We start from the raw sequence: 15,379 nt of genomic DNA on the forward strand, positions 1-15,379 counted from the left end.
ATTGATCTTGTGTTCGTACAAGGCAACCTGACAGCTGTACGCTACCGGGATGAAATTCTTCGCCGTCATATGCTTCCCATTTTGGATCGACAGAGAAAGCTCTTTCAACAGGACAATACCAGGCCGCATACGGCACGTGTAACAATGGATTTCCTACCGAATGAGAACATTAATGTGCTGCTATGGCCATCAAGGTCGCCAGATCTCAATTGAACATCTATGGGACGAACTGGACAGACGTGTACGCCAGCGTGACCCGGATCCTCAGACGCGTCCGCAACTGTCACATGCACTGCAGGAAGAATGGGCTAAGATTCCACGTGCCCGGATTCAGAGACTCATTCAGTCTATGCCAAGGAGATGTCGCGCAGTGATTGCTGCTGCTGGTGGCCACGCAAGGTACTGATTTCAGTGCCCTCGTGCGACGCTGTTTGGTAACGAAAATGCCTCCACTGCCGTCAGTCCATAGCAAGATCATTGTCACATACTCATGTCAAATTTGACTGTGATACGATCATAAATAACGAAATTATGTCACTTTGTATTAAAGAGCTAATTCCATGAATATTTCGCCTATGCGTTTCTTTTTTGACAGAGTATATATATAGGCACCCATATAATTTGAAACAGAATCATTAATTATTTTGACAGTCAAGTCGACCTTGTTTTCATTCTGTAAGTATTCAGTATTCACTAGTAGATCTGACTTTATTGTTTACAATAAACACTATTCATATTCCTTTTATTAAGTAGGCCCCAGACCGCCTACAAGAACACTCCCGAACCAGGTATAAAATGACTAATATCGATTATTAATTTTTAAACATGCAGGCCTATAAAGGAAAGGACCATTTGATTAACCACACACCAGCACTGTTTAAAGTTTGAAAGGTCTCTAATTTTAGATACAGCACCGAATGCCCGCCACGTGATACAATGACTGTCAATGTGAATGCTTGTCATAAAGTGATCGGTGCGGGGTGTTTTGTTGTCTTTGCTCAATATGAAGTTAACTTAGGCGTTACGATAACCTTGGAACCTGTTATATCCAAAACTAGTATCAACCTGATTATTATTTTTTTTTTTTTAATTTAAATATTTGTAGTGTAGGCTCTATATAAATGTTGACTGAAAGGCAGCATATAGCAGCTGTAATTAGCCACATACAGTACTGCAGTCTATAACATTTGATTTTCAAAATTAAAAGTTAATGTTTGTTTTCTTTAACAACACCACTAGAACACATTGATTTATTAATCATCGGCTATTTGACGTCAAACATTGGGTACTTCTGACATATAGTCCCAAAGTTGAGCCAGCTATCGTTCGCGAGCTATTTGATTGGTTCCCGAAGTGGGCATTTGGTTTACAATGACGTCCATAAACCAGTCCTAGCGGACGTTTTTCTGCTCGGTCTGGCTGAACTCTGCCAGTCTTAGAGAGGAAACGTGCTACATTTTCCCACTTGGTGGATACAATACACTTGGAAAAGAGCGACGGTGGTAGACTTCGTAAATTTAGCATTACTTGTTTATTTACTAACATGTAATTTATATATATATAACCACATATATATATATATTAGACTCTTTGGCAAAAATTAAAGGACGTCCTCCTTGAATCAGCCAGTGGGCAGTATCACCGCAGTTTGGACAGTAAATAACCTCCTGATTCCAAGATTTATTAAGAAAGCAATTTGAAACATATTTCTCTCTCATATACTAGTATTTATCTGAATTATTATTTTGACTTGAACGTAGTTTTATAATACAGCATGTATTTTTTATGTTCAATGTGTCCTGAAAAGGAAAAACAAAGAAAAAAAGAAAACAAAAGAAAAACGAACAAAAATAAACAATATTCATCTCCTGGTTACACTGAATGTTTATAATGTAAAACCATAAAAGGGAACAGATTCCATCAATTATGTCATCTCTATTTCTTGGTTGTGTTCCTGGTTATGTCTCTTGCACAATGTGAGTATGAAATGTACTGTACTAGCTCAAGTTACACACCGCCATTAATTACTCCATGCAATGTTTGTTTTTTAAATCAGAATATCACATATTCAATGAAAATTACAACATCAAGAGAGCTACTTCAATGCTATACTGAAAGGCAAACGTTATTGTGACATGGATTGTTTGGAGTCATGGGCGTATGGGGACTCTTTGATTTAGGGGGTGCTGGAGGGGTTGATTTGCCCGAAATTTTACCCAGATAAAAACTGCCCGAATTTTCCCCACTGTTTTGCCCGAATTTGGGGGGGGGGGGGGGGGGGGGGGGGTCGTACGCCCATAATGCCCCTGCTCCCCGGGTCGTACGCCCATGTTTGGAGTAATAAATTTGTGAATGGAGTTATGGATGTAAACCAGAGAAAATGAGAGTGAAACAGCTCAAAGAAATGGAACCAAGCAGTTGTTGCAGCGATTGTATGCTTTGTGCAAGAACCATGGAATATTCGTGAGAACTCCTGTCCAGTGTTCACCATGAAAAGCCAGACATTTAGTCGCAAATCATTGCCACTCTGTGCAGCCTTCAGAAGTCAGAAAAACACCATTAGTGAACTGTTTGATGCAAATTCGTCATGCCACGCCTCAGTGAAAGTGACAGATGGCGGCGAGTGATAGGGATGCTTGAATCTGAGACCTCACAGCGTGACGTTGCACGTCAATTCAACGTCCACAGAAACACCATATGGGACTTATGGCAATGATATCAATAAAACAACCAGGTCAAGGACCGTCCCCGTAGCAGCCGACCACCTGTGACAACCCCTCGCCAAGACACATGGATCCGAACCACGCTGATCCTTCCTCAGATCTGGAATGGCATTCCAGTGAACTTTCTCCAGCGTTTAGTGGCCTCAATGAGACGACGGTGCCAGGCCTGTATCAGTGTTCAAGGTGGACACACTCGCTGCTGACTGTGTGAACGTCGCTCTGCACTCCCTCTAGTGATGTGGCTCGTTTGCATATGGCAGGTGCGCTCTTTTCATGGACTATTGCTCGTTTCCATACCTTCAGACATTTCTCTTTCCATGTTATAACGTTTCATATACGGCAGTACAAACTTATCAGCAACTATCTTTGTTTTTTGTGTATCACAATAACTTTTGCCTTTGAGTATACTTTTAGGGAGTACCCTTCCTTGAGAACAACCTTGCAAACAATCAACATCGGTTGCCGCCATCATTTCAGTTAGCCACCCGCATGCCAGAGCATCGTCTCGTTTTGCTGTTATACAGTATACCACTTGTACAGTATTAATTTGTTCGAGCCAATGGGTTATTAAATTACCATAAATGTTTCAAAAGGCATTCCAGAATTTAGTATTATTATTTTAGTGATGCACTAAATGTTCCTGTGCAGAAATAATATTTTTAAAAGTTAAAGTTTGTTTTGTTTAACGACATCACTAGAGCACATTGCTTTATTAATCATCGGCTATCGTATGTCAAACATTAGGTAATTTTGACATTTTAGTCTTAGAGAGGAAACCTGCGTTACTTTTTCCATTAGTAGCAAGGGATCTTTTATACGTACCATCATAAAAGACAGGATCACACATACCATGGCCTATGATGCACTGGCTGGAAGGAGAAAAAAAACCCGCAGTGGGCCTGTCACGGGGATCCTATAATACCCGTAACTGGATGAAACACGATTATCCAAATATCTCTCCTAACTGTATATCTATTAGATCTCTCTGTAACGGGCGGTTAAACCCTAGTATGGCTCGTCTAGGTATGATCAGAGATACGATCTTATATAAAGTATATGTAATATAGCACGTTTAGTTCACTAGAAACACAACAAAACACAATACACTTTGGAATCTGTATTAACCTACGCTGACAAATGTACTGCCGCAGTAGTTAATTAATAACAACAATAATAACAACCCAGAACTGATCACTTAATTAGTTAATCTCTAGGTGTCTAGTTTACACAATATGCTAATCACTTCACCGTGACACAACACCCACACGTGTGATAATTGAGAAACGCTAACACACACACACGTGCGATAATAGAGAAACGCTTCCAGGGGAACTTGATTAATAAAGGAATTACAACACTATTCCTAACTGGTTAATTTTTAATTAACCCTAACTACTCATTCAATAACCTTGTAATACAGAATTAATACTGGTACTTATCACAATAAAGACAATAACCTACAGTTTACCTAGGTCCTCTAGGATGACTGGCTAAGCTTTATATATATATATATATATATATATATATATATATATATATATATATATATATATATATATATATCAGAACGGTGAGCCTACAGAATACTGCGTCAGATGACCGGCAGCACCGTCTAAATAATATTGGTATAATACAGTATTAAAATATTTAAAGTCACATCAATCACGTCAAGGTTATACACAGAGCAGAACTAATATATTTACCAAAGTCCGGACGGACAACGTTCCCCTGGGATACCTTCCTATGGTTCTCCTCGATATCTAAAAAAAACTAGCTATTTATTATAAAAATCAGAATATCGCCTGGGGGTACAAGGCGGTCCTCCCCCTATCAAGTGATATATCCCCAATTCCCAGAGACGCATTTTTCTCTTTGATCGCCAGACTTACTGACGCCTTGGTCGCCAAAATCACGGTCGTCGAAACCGCACTCGCAGAGGTATTACGTAACTACTGGCCACATGGCCTCCGCACCTGACGGGGGGTGTATTAGACGACCGTCGCGCAAAGGTATCACGTAATAAGTTTGCCCACCTGGGCTAAGTGCATTTGGAACTGCACACGGCCTTCTAAAACAATTAATATCGCCACAGGCGAAACGAATTAAGAGCATGTACTGTCACACACCCCCTACCTCAAAATAGGGAAATATACTACATTAAAACAAAAAAGGTGCGTTAACCGACGCATACGGGCATTTATAACACATGTAATAATAAGGTGACTACCAGTAATCACACTGAGTCTCTGAGTTCCTGGTATACAAATAAAATATATAAAAACAAAACAGAAATCAAGAATGTCAACACATTATCATAACGTTCAACTTCGGGACAGGGCATCAGCGATTACATTGGATGTGCCCTTGATATGTTCAATGGTAATTGGGTATTCTTGCAGAAGAAGACTCCACCTCAAAACTTTCTGGTTGGTGGCTTTCATTCTGTGAATGAAGGTAAGCGGATTATGATCAGTAAAGAGCACCACTTGGTGCACTGCCGATTTCACGTAGATCTGAAAATGCTTCAGAGCTTGTACCATGGCCAAAGCTTCCTTCTCTATAGTGGAATAGTTCACCTGGTGTTTGTCAAACGTTTTCGAGAAGAAACTTACAGGATGGTCCAGTCCATTTTCGTCTTCCTGGAACAGCACAGCTCCAGCTCCCACGTCACTGGCATCCACAGCTAGCTTGAACGGCATTCGGTAGTCTTGTGCTGCCATCACGGGAGACGAGGAGAGCATCTGCTTGAGACGGTTGAATGACTTCTCGCATTCATCTGACCACTGGAACTTCGTTTCCTTCTTTAGCAGCGATGTGATGGGGCCGCTACCTTCGCAAATTTAGCACAGAAACGACGATAATAACCTGCCATACCAAGGAACCGGCGAACTTCACGACGGTTGATCGGTGCAGGGTACTGGCTGATGCTTAGTGTCTTGGCCTGCAGTGGGGCGACGCAACCATGTCCGACAGTATGACCTAAGTAGGTCACTGAAGCTTTCACGAATTCACATTTGCCCAGGTTCACAGTCAAGTTAGCTTTCTGTAGGCGACTGAATATTTGTTGTAACCCGGTTAAATGTTCATCCCAAGTGTCGGTGGCTAACACCACATGGTCCAGATATACACTGACGTTTTCTAGGTCTGATAATACCTGGTTCATCATCCTTTGAAAGGCAGCAGGGGCAGTCTTCAAACCAAACGGCATCACTCGGAATTGGAAGAGGCCGTCAGGTGTGATGATCGCCAAAATGTCCTTAGCTTCCTCCGTTAACGGAATGGCATAAAAACCCTTCAGTAGGTCCAATTTGGTGATGTATTGCACGTGTCCAACTCGGTCGATGCAATCGTCAAGGCGGGGTAGAGGGTAGGCATCTGCCTTGATGAGTTGATTCACGCGACGTAGGTCAGCGCACACCCGGAAACTGTTATCTCCCTTTTGAATCAGAATAACAGGTGATGCCCACTGACTGTTTGATGGTTCCAGAATGTCGTGTTCCAACATGTAATCTATCTCCTTTTTTAGTGCCGTGCGTTTTACAGGATTTATCCGATAGGCATGCTGTCGAATCGGCGTAGCGTTGGGTTCCAAGCGCACATCCTGGATTAAGTTATTGGTAACCGTTGGAAGGTCCTGACAAATGGAAACATTGCCTTGTTTCAACGTAGTCAACTTTGCTCGCTGGGGGCTCAAGTCTGCTAGAATCTGGCCGTTGGCCAACTTGACCTCTGCAGTCTTGACGTCATCACAGGAAATTGAGTGACTCTCAATTTGGACCGGTATCACTGGAACTATCGGCAGTCTGTCAAAATAACCTTTTAGCAAATTGATGTGACAATACCTACTTTTCCTAACCCTATCAGGAGTGTTTATCACATACCCTGTCTCATTAACCCGTTTGTGCACAACATAGGGCCCGAAATACCTGTTCTGTAATGAACCCCGTTTAATGGGAAGGTACAGCAGCACCTTATCCCCTGGTTTAAATTCCCGACTCCTAGCCTTCCTATCAAACACTGATTTTATTTTGGTCTGAGCATGGCTCAGTTGCTTCCTATCCTTTCTATCTCTAACTCTCTTATTCATTAATACTCCCTTGTCCATATCATAACCTGACATCTGATCCTCCGTCTCACCCTCTGTTAACAATGTAGTGCGAGCTGCCAACAATTTTGGATCAGCCCCCTGCTCTAGAATTAACTCTTGTCTATTACAAGGTAAATCCCCTCTATCAAACACCACTGGTTCAATTCCCCTCTGCGGGAGATCAACAGGTTCTACCACATTTAGTTCCTCAGTTGACTTATCTACCATTTTACTGATAACCTCATCCACTCCAATTTCATAGCTCACACACGTATCAGACAAATCACAAATATCCTCTGCGTCTTGTGTTACTTTCTGGCCATAGCCCTAGTCATTACACACGCAGGATATCTAATCTCATCAACCTCACTCTCTCCTACTAGTAAAGGGCTGTCTTTGATTAACAATTGGTCACATTTCGGCTGACAACACTGACTAGTCAAATCATTACCCAACAAAACTCCTATGTTTTCAACAGGCAAATCCTTTACAACACCCATAATGACTGGTCCCGTCACAAACTTCGAACATAAGAAAACGTTATGTAACCGGACAACCATATTTTCTCCAGTAACTGAGGTTAAAGCCAAACTACGTCCTGTATCTGAATTCTTAATACCAGCTAAACACTCTTGCGTGATCAGCGACTGACTACACCCGGTATCTCTATAGAAATGATATCAATAAAACAACCAGGTCAAGGACCGTCCCCGTAGCAGCCGACCACCTGTGACAACCCCTCGCCAAGACACATGGATCCGAACCACGCTGATCCTTCCTCAGATCTGGAATGGCATTCCAGTGAACTTTCTCCAGCGTTTAGTGGCCTCAATGAGACGACGGTGCCAGGCCTGTATCAGTGTTCAAGGTGGACACACTCGCTGCTGACTGTGTGAACGTCGCTCTGCACTCCCTCTAGTGATGTGGCTCGTTTGCATATGGCAGGTGCGCTCTTTTCATGGACTATTGCTCGTTTCCATACCTTCAGACATTTCTCTTTCCATGTTATAACGTTTCATATACGGCAGTACAAACTTATCAGCAACTATCTTTGTTTTTTGTGTATCACAATAACTTTTGCCTTTGAGTATACTTTTAGGGAGTACCCTTCCTTGAGAACAACCTTGCAAACAATCAACATCGGTTGCCGCCATCATTTCAGTTAGCCACCCGCATGCCAGAGCATCGTCTCGTTTTGCTGTTATACAGTATACCACTTGTACAGTATTAATTTGTTCGAGCCAATGGGTTATTAAATTACCATAAATGTTTCAAAAGGCATTCCAGAATTTAGTATTATTATTTTAGTGATGCACTAAATGTTCCTGTGCAGAAATAATATTTTTAAAAGTTAAAGTTTGTTTTGTTTAACGACATCACTAGAGCACATTGCTTTATTAATCATCGGCTATCGTATGTCAAACATTAGGTAATTTTGACATTTTAGTCTTAGAGAGGAAACCTGCGTTACTTTTTCCATTAGTAGCAAGGGATCTTTTATACGTACCATCATAAAAGACAGGATCACACATACCATGGCCTATGATGCACTGGCTGGAAGGAGAAAAAACCCGCAGTGGGCCTGTCACGGGGATCCTATAATACCCGTAACTGGATGAAACACGATTATCCAAATATCTCTCCTAACTGTATATCTATTAGATCTCTCTGTAACGGGCGGTTAAACCCTAGTATGGCTCGTCTAGGTATGATCAGAGATACGATCTTATATAAAGTATATGTAATATAGCACGTTTAGTTCACTAGAAAACACAACAAAACACAATACACTTTGGAATCTGTATTAACCTACGCTGACAAATGTACTGCCGCAGTAGTTAATTAATAACAACAATAATAACAACCCAGAACTGATCACTTAATTAGTTAATCTCTAGGTGTCTAGTTTACACAATATGCTAATCACTTCACCGTGACACAACACCCACACGTGTGATAATTGAGAAACGCTAACACACACACACGTGCGATAATAGAGAAACGCTTCCAGGGGAACTTGATTAATAAAGGAATTACAACACTATTCCTAACTGGTTAATTTTTAATTAACCCTAACTACTCATTCAATAACCTTGTAATACAGAATTAATACTGGTACTTATCACAATAAAGACAATAACCTACAGTTTACCTAGGTCCTCTAGGATGACTGGCTAAGCTTTATATATATATATATATATATATATATATATATATATATATATATATATATATATATATATATCAGAACGGTGAGCCTACAGAATACTGCGTCAGATGACCGGCAGCACCGTCTAAATAATATTGGTATAATACAGTATTAAAATATTTAAAGTCACATCAATCACGTCAAGGTTATACACAGAGCAGAACTAATATATTTACCAAAGTCCGGACGGACAACGTTCCCCTGGGATACCTTCCTATGGTTCTCCTCGATATCTAAAAAAAACTAGCTATTTATTATAAAAATCAGAATATCGCCTGGGGGTACAAGGCGGTCCTCCCCCTATCAAGTGATATATCCCCAATTCCCAGAGACGCATTTTTCTCTTTGATCGCCAGACTTACTGACGCCTTGGTCGCCAAAATCACGGTCGTCGAAACCGCACTCGCAGAGGTATTACGTAACTACTGGCCACATGGCCTCCGCACCTGACGGGGGGTGTATTAGACGACCGTCGCGCAAAGGTATCACGTAATAAGTTGCCCACCTGGGCTAAGTGCATTTGGAACTGCACACGGCCTTCTAAAACAATTAATATCGCCACAGGCGAAACGAATTAAGAGCATGTACTGTCACACACCCCCTACCTCAAAATAGGGAAATATACTACATTAAAACAAAAAGGTGCGTTAACCGACGCATACGGGCATTTATAACACATGTAATAATAAGGTGACTACCAGTAATCACACTGAGTCTCTGAGTTCCTGGTATACAAATAAAATATATAAAAACAAAACAGAAATCAAGAATGTCAACACATTATCATAACGTTCAACTTCGGGACAGGGCATCAGCGATTACATTGGATGTGCCCTTGATATGTTCAATGGTAATTGGGTATTCTTGCAGAAGAAGACTCCACCTCAAAACTTTCTGGTTGGTGGCTTTCATTCTGTGAATGAAGGTAGCGGATTATGATCAGTAAAGAGCACCACTTGGTGCACTGCCGATTTCACGTAGATCTGAAAATGCTTCAGAGCTTGTACCATGGCCAAAGCTTCCTTCTCTATAGTGGAATAGTTCACCTGGTGTTTGTCAAACGTTTTCGAGAAGAAACTTACAGGATGGTCCAGTCCATTTTCGTCTTCCTGGAACAGCACAGCTCCAGCTCCCACGTCACTGGCATCCACAGCTAGCTTGAACGGCATTCGGTAGTCTTGTGCTGCCATCACGGGAGACGAGGAGAGCATCTGCTTGAGACGGTTGAATGACTTCTCGCATTCATCTGACCACTGGAACTTCGTTTCCTTCTTTAGCAGCGATGTGATGGGGCCGCTACCTTCGCAAATTTAGCACAGAAACGACGATAATAACCTGCCATACCAAGGAACCGGCGAACTTCACGACGGTTGATCGGTGCAGGGTACTGGCTGATGCTTAGTGTCTTGGCCTGCAGTGGGGCGACGCAACCATGTCCGACAGTATGACCTAAGTAGGTCACTGAAGCTTTCACGAATTCACATTTGCCCAGGTTCACAGTCAAGTTAGCTTTCTGTAGGCGACTGAATATTTGTTGTAACCCGGTTAAATGTTCATCCCAAGTGTCGGTGGCTAACACCACATGGTCCAGATATACACTGACGTTTTCTAGGTCTGATAATACCTGGTTCATCATCCTTTGAAAGGCAGCAGGGGCAGTCTTCAAACCAAACGGCATCACTCGGAATTGGAAGAGGCCGTCAGGTGTGATGATCGCCAAAATGTCCTTAGCTTCCTCCGTTAACGGAATGGCATAAAAAACCCTTCAGTAGGTCCAATTTGGTGATGTATTGCACGTGTCCAACTCGTCCCCCCCCCCTCGGTCGATGCAATCGTCAAGGCGGGGTAGAGGGTAGGCATCTGCCTTGATGAGTTGATTCACGCGACGTAGGTCAGCGCACACCCGGAAACTGTTATCTCCCTTTTGAATCAGAATAACAGGTGATGCCCACTGACTGTTTGATGGTTCCAGAATGTCGTGTTCCAACATGTAATCTATCTCCTTTTTTAGTGCCGTGCGTTTTACAGGATTTATCCGATAGGCATGCTGTCGAATCGGCGTAGCGTTGGGTTCCAAGCGCACATCCTGGATTAAGTTATTGGTAACCGTTGGAAGGTCCTGACAAATGGAAACATTGCCTTGTTTCAACGTAGTCAACTTTGCTCGCTGGGGGCTCAAGTCTGCTAGAATCTGGCCGTTGGCCAACTTGACCTCTGCAGTCTTGACGTCATCACAGGAAATTGAGTGACTCTCAATTTGGACCGGTATCACTGGAACTATCGGCAGTCTGTCAAAATAACCTTTTAGCAAATTGATGTGACAATACCTACTTTTCCTAACCCTATCAGGAGTGTTTATCACATACCCTGTCTCATTAACCCGTTTGTGCACAACATAGGGCCCGAAATACCTGTTCTGTAATGAACCCCGTTTAATGGGAAGGTACAGCAGCACCTTATCCCCTGGTTTAAATTCCCGACTCCTAGCCTTCCTATCAAACACTGATTTTATTTTGGTCTGAGCATGGCTCAGTTGCTTCCTATCCTTTCTATCTCTAACTCTCTTATTCATTAATACTCCCTTGTCCATATCATAACCTGACATCTGATCCTCCGTCTCACCCTCTGTTAACAATGTAGTGCGAGCTGCCAACAATTTTGGATCAGCCCCCTGCTCTAGAATTAACTCTTGTCTATTACAAGGTAAATCCCCTCTATCAAACACCACTGGTTCAATTCCCCTCTGCGGGAGATCAACAGGTTCTACCACATTTAGTTCCTCAGTTGACTTATCTACCATTTTACTGATAACCTCATCCACTCCAATTTCATAGCTCACACACGTATCAGACAAATCACAAATATCCTCTGCGTCTTGTGTTACCTTTCTGGCCATAGCCCTAGTCATTACACACGCAGGATATCTAATCTCATCAACCTCACTCTCTCCTACTAGTAAAGGGCTGTCTTTGATTAACAATTGGTCACATTTCGGCTGACAACACTGACTAGTCAAATCATTACCCAACAAAACTCCTATGTTTTCAACAGGCAAATCCTTTACAACACCCATAATGACTGGTCCCGTCACAAACTTCGAACATAAGAAAACGTTATGTAACCGGACAACCATATTTTCTCCAGTAACTGAGGTTAAAGCCAAACTACGTCCTGTATCTGAATTCTTAATACCAGCTAAACACTCTTGCGTGATCAGCGACTGACTACACCCGGTATCTCTATAGATTGATATTGCCTTAGGACTCAATTCTTGTTTCACATCACAAACCATACCAGTGGACACATACGGGTTTACCTTCTTTGCCATGGGACTAACCATTAACTCTCTCGCTAACGAAGCTGACCTCACTAAACCGACCACTTGCGCATTATCGCGTTTCCTTTTAAAACAGTCCCCGACAAGATGGTTATCCTTTTTACAGTAACTGCAATGTGGACGAAAAGTTCGTGCATTGGCTGATAATGCAGGCTTATCCTTACTTTGACCACCAGGTGCATTCCTTGCCTGACTAGCTGACCAACTAGATGACTCTCCCCGATAGTTACTTTCCCGGGAAAAACCTGGCTGAAATTTCTTCTTATCACCCTGTTGTATAGAGCTGTACTGCCTGAGCCTTGTGTATTAACACGTAGTCATCTGCCACTATGCCTGCCTCCTCTATCCTTTTGACATCACGATCCTCTAAATGAATACGTAAGCTAACTGGTAATCCATTTTTAATGTCCTGTAAGATCAACAACTCCCGTAACTCGGTATATGACTCTACCTGATGAGACACCACCCATTTATCAAACATCCCTGCCTTCTTAGCCACAAACTCACTATAAGACTGACCCTGCGTTTTTTTCAACTCGCTATACCGTAAACGATAATCCTCAGGTCGTAATTCATACGCCCTCAACACTGCCGCCTTAACTAGGTCGTACTGACTTGCTCGCTCATCACTCATTGAATTATAAGCTACACTAGCCTTCCCCTTAAACTTAGACACGGCTAACAATGTCCACTTAGACTGCGGCCAATTTAGCTGCTTAGCGGCCCGTTCAAAAAGTTGAAAGAACATATCTACCTCCTGGTCATCAAATACAGGCACTGATCTATAAGCCTCCGACATGTTAAAACCATTTCCTGCCTCTCGTCTAACTTCTTCAGTATTCAACTTTAACTCATGTTCCACTTTTAATTTTTCTAACTGGAATTCTCTATCCCTCTCTTCTCTCTCTCTCTCTCTCTCTCTCTCTCTCTCTCTCTCTCTCTCTCTCTCTCTTCTCTTTCTCTATGTCTATCTTCTCTCTCTCTCTCTTCTCTTTCTCTCTCTCTATCTTCTCTCTCTATTTTCTTTCTCTCTATCCCTCTCTTCTCTTTCTCTCTCCCTCTCTCTATCTTCTTTTTCTCTATCTCTATCTTCTTTTTCTCTCTCTCTATCTCTCTCTCTCCATCTCTCTCTTCTCTCTCTCTATCTAATGCACGTTCTTCTCTTTCGTACTCAAGCTTTTTAAAAGCTAATTGTTGTTCCACACTCAAGTCACTTATCTCTATCTCTGGAACAATCTCACTTTCTTCCATAACAGGCCTATCACCAAAAACTTCCTGGATAATAATTGTCTTTATATCACCTAAGGTTTTAGCTGATCGCTTAATCTTCCACTACACTGAGCGTAGGCCTATCCAGCAAATTCTTATCCATGTTTAGATATGACGCACTTATTATTAATTAATTTTCTAGTGAACAACGTTGCTACTTCTAGTAAATTTGTAAAAATAATTTATAAAGCCCCCATTTACAAACAATACTTTTTTTAAAATATGCATGTCCCGTTTCACATCCGGGACGAGCGCCCCAATTTTCTACTCCTGTCACGGGGATCCTATAATACCCGTAACTGGATGAAACACGATTATTCAAATATTTCTCCTAACTGTATATCTATTAGATCTCTCTGTAACGGGCGGTTAAACCCTAGTATGGCTCGTCTAGGTATGATCAGAGATACGATCTTATATAAAGTATATGTAATATAGCACGTTTAGTTCACTAGAAAACACAACAAAACACTTTGGAATCTGTATTAACCTACGCTGACAAATGTACTGCCGCAGTAGTTAATTAATAACAACAATAATAACAACCCAGAACTGATTACTTAATTAGTTAATCTCTAGGTGTCTAGTTTACACAATATGCTAATCACTTCACCGTGACACAACACCCACACGTGTGATAATTGAGAAACGCTAACACACACACACGTGCGATAATAGAGAAACGCTTCCAGGAGAACTTAATTAATAAAGGAATTACAACACTATTTCTAACTGGTTAATTTTTAATTAACCCTAACTACTCATTCAATAACCTTGTAATACAGAATTAATACTGGTACTTATCACAATAAAGACAATAACCTACAGTTTACCTAGGTCCTCTAGGATGACTGGCTAAGCTTTATATATATATATATATATATATATATATATATATATATATATATCAGAACGGTGAGCCTACAGAATACTGCGTCAGATGACCGGCAGCACCGTCTAAATAATATTGGTATAATACAGTATTAAAATATTTAAAGTCACATCAATCACGTCAAGGTTATACACAGAGCAGAAATAATATATTTACCAAAGTCCGGACGGACAACGTTCCCCCGGGATACCTTCCTATGGTTCTCCTCGATATCTAAAAAAAACTAGCTATTTATTATAAAAATCAGAATATCGCCTGGGGGTACAAGGCGGTCCTCCCCCTATCAAGTGATATATCCCCAATTCCCAGAGACGCATTTTTCTCTTTGATCGCCAGACTTACTGACGCCTTGGTCGCCAAAATCACGGTCGTCGAAACCGCACTCGCAGAGGTATTACGTAACTACTGGCCACATGGCCTCCGCACCTAGCGGGGTGTGTATCAGACGACCGTCGCGCAAAGGTATCACGTAACAAGTTGCCCGCCTTCTAAAACAATTAATATCGCCACAGGCGAAAAGAATTAAGAGCATGTACCGTCACAGGGCCCAACGACGGGGATGGATCCTAGACTGAATGCTTGATGTTGTATATGAACATAAATTAGTTCTCGATTAATTTATTCGGAGTGTATTGAAAACGGACATAAGCAGTGCATCAACTCGCATAAAGAAGTAGACATAAAAAAAAGTGTGGTGCCTTACATTTAATACACCTGTAAAGAAATAAGGTATCTAACACCTAACACCTTTAGTGAACTGTTTGATCCTCAGACGCTTCCGCAACTGTCACATGCACTGCAGGAAGAATGGGCTAGGATTCCACGTGCCCGGATTCAGAGACTCATTCAGTCTATGCCAAGG

The sequence above is a fragment of the Gigantopelta aegis genome, chromosome 3, assembly GCF_016097555.1.
Source record: "Gigantopelta aegis isolate Gae_Host chromosome 3, Gae_host_genome, whole genome shotgun sequence".
In the NCBI taxonomy this organism is placed as follows: domain Eukaryota; kingdom Metazoa; phylum Mollusca; class Gastropoda; order Neomphalida; family Peltospiridae; genus Gigantopelta; species Gigantopelta aegis.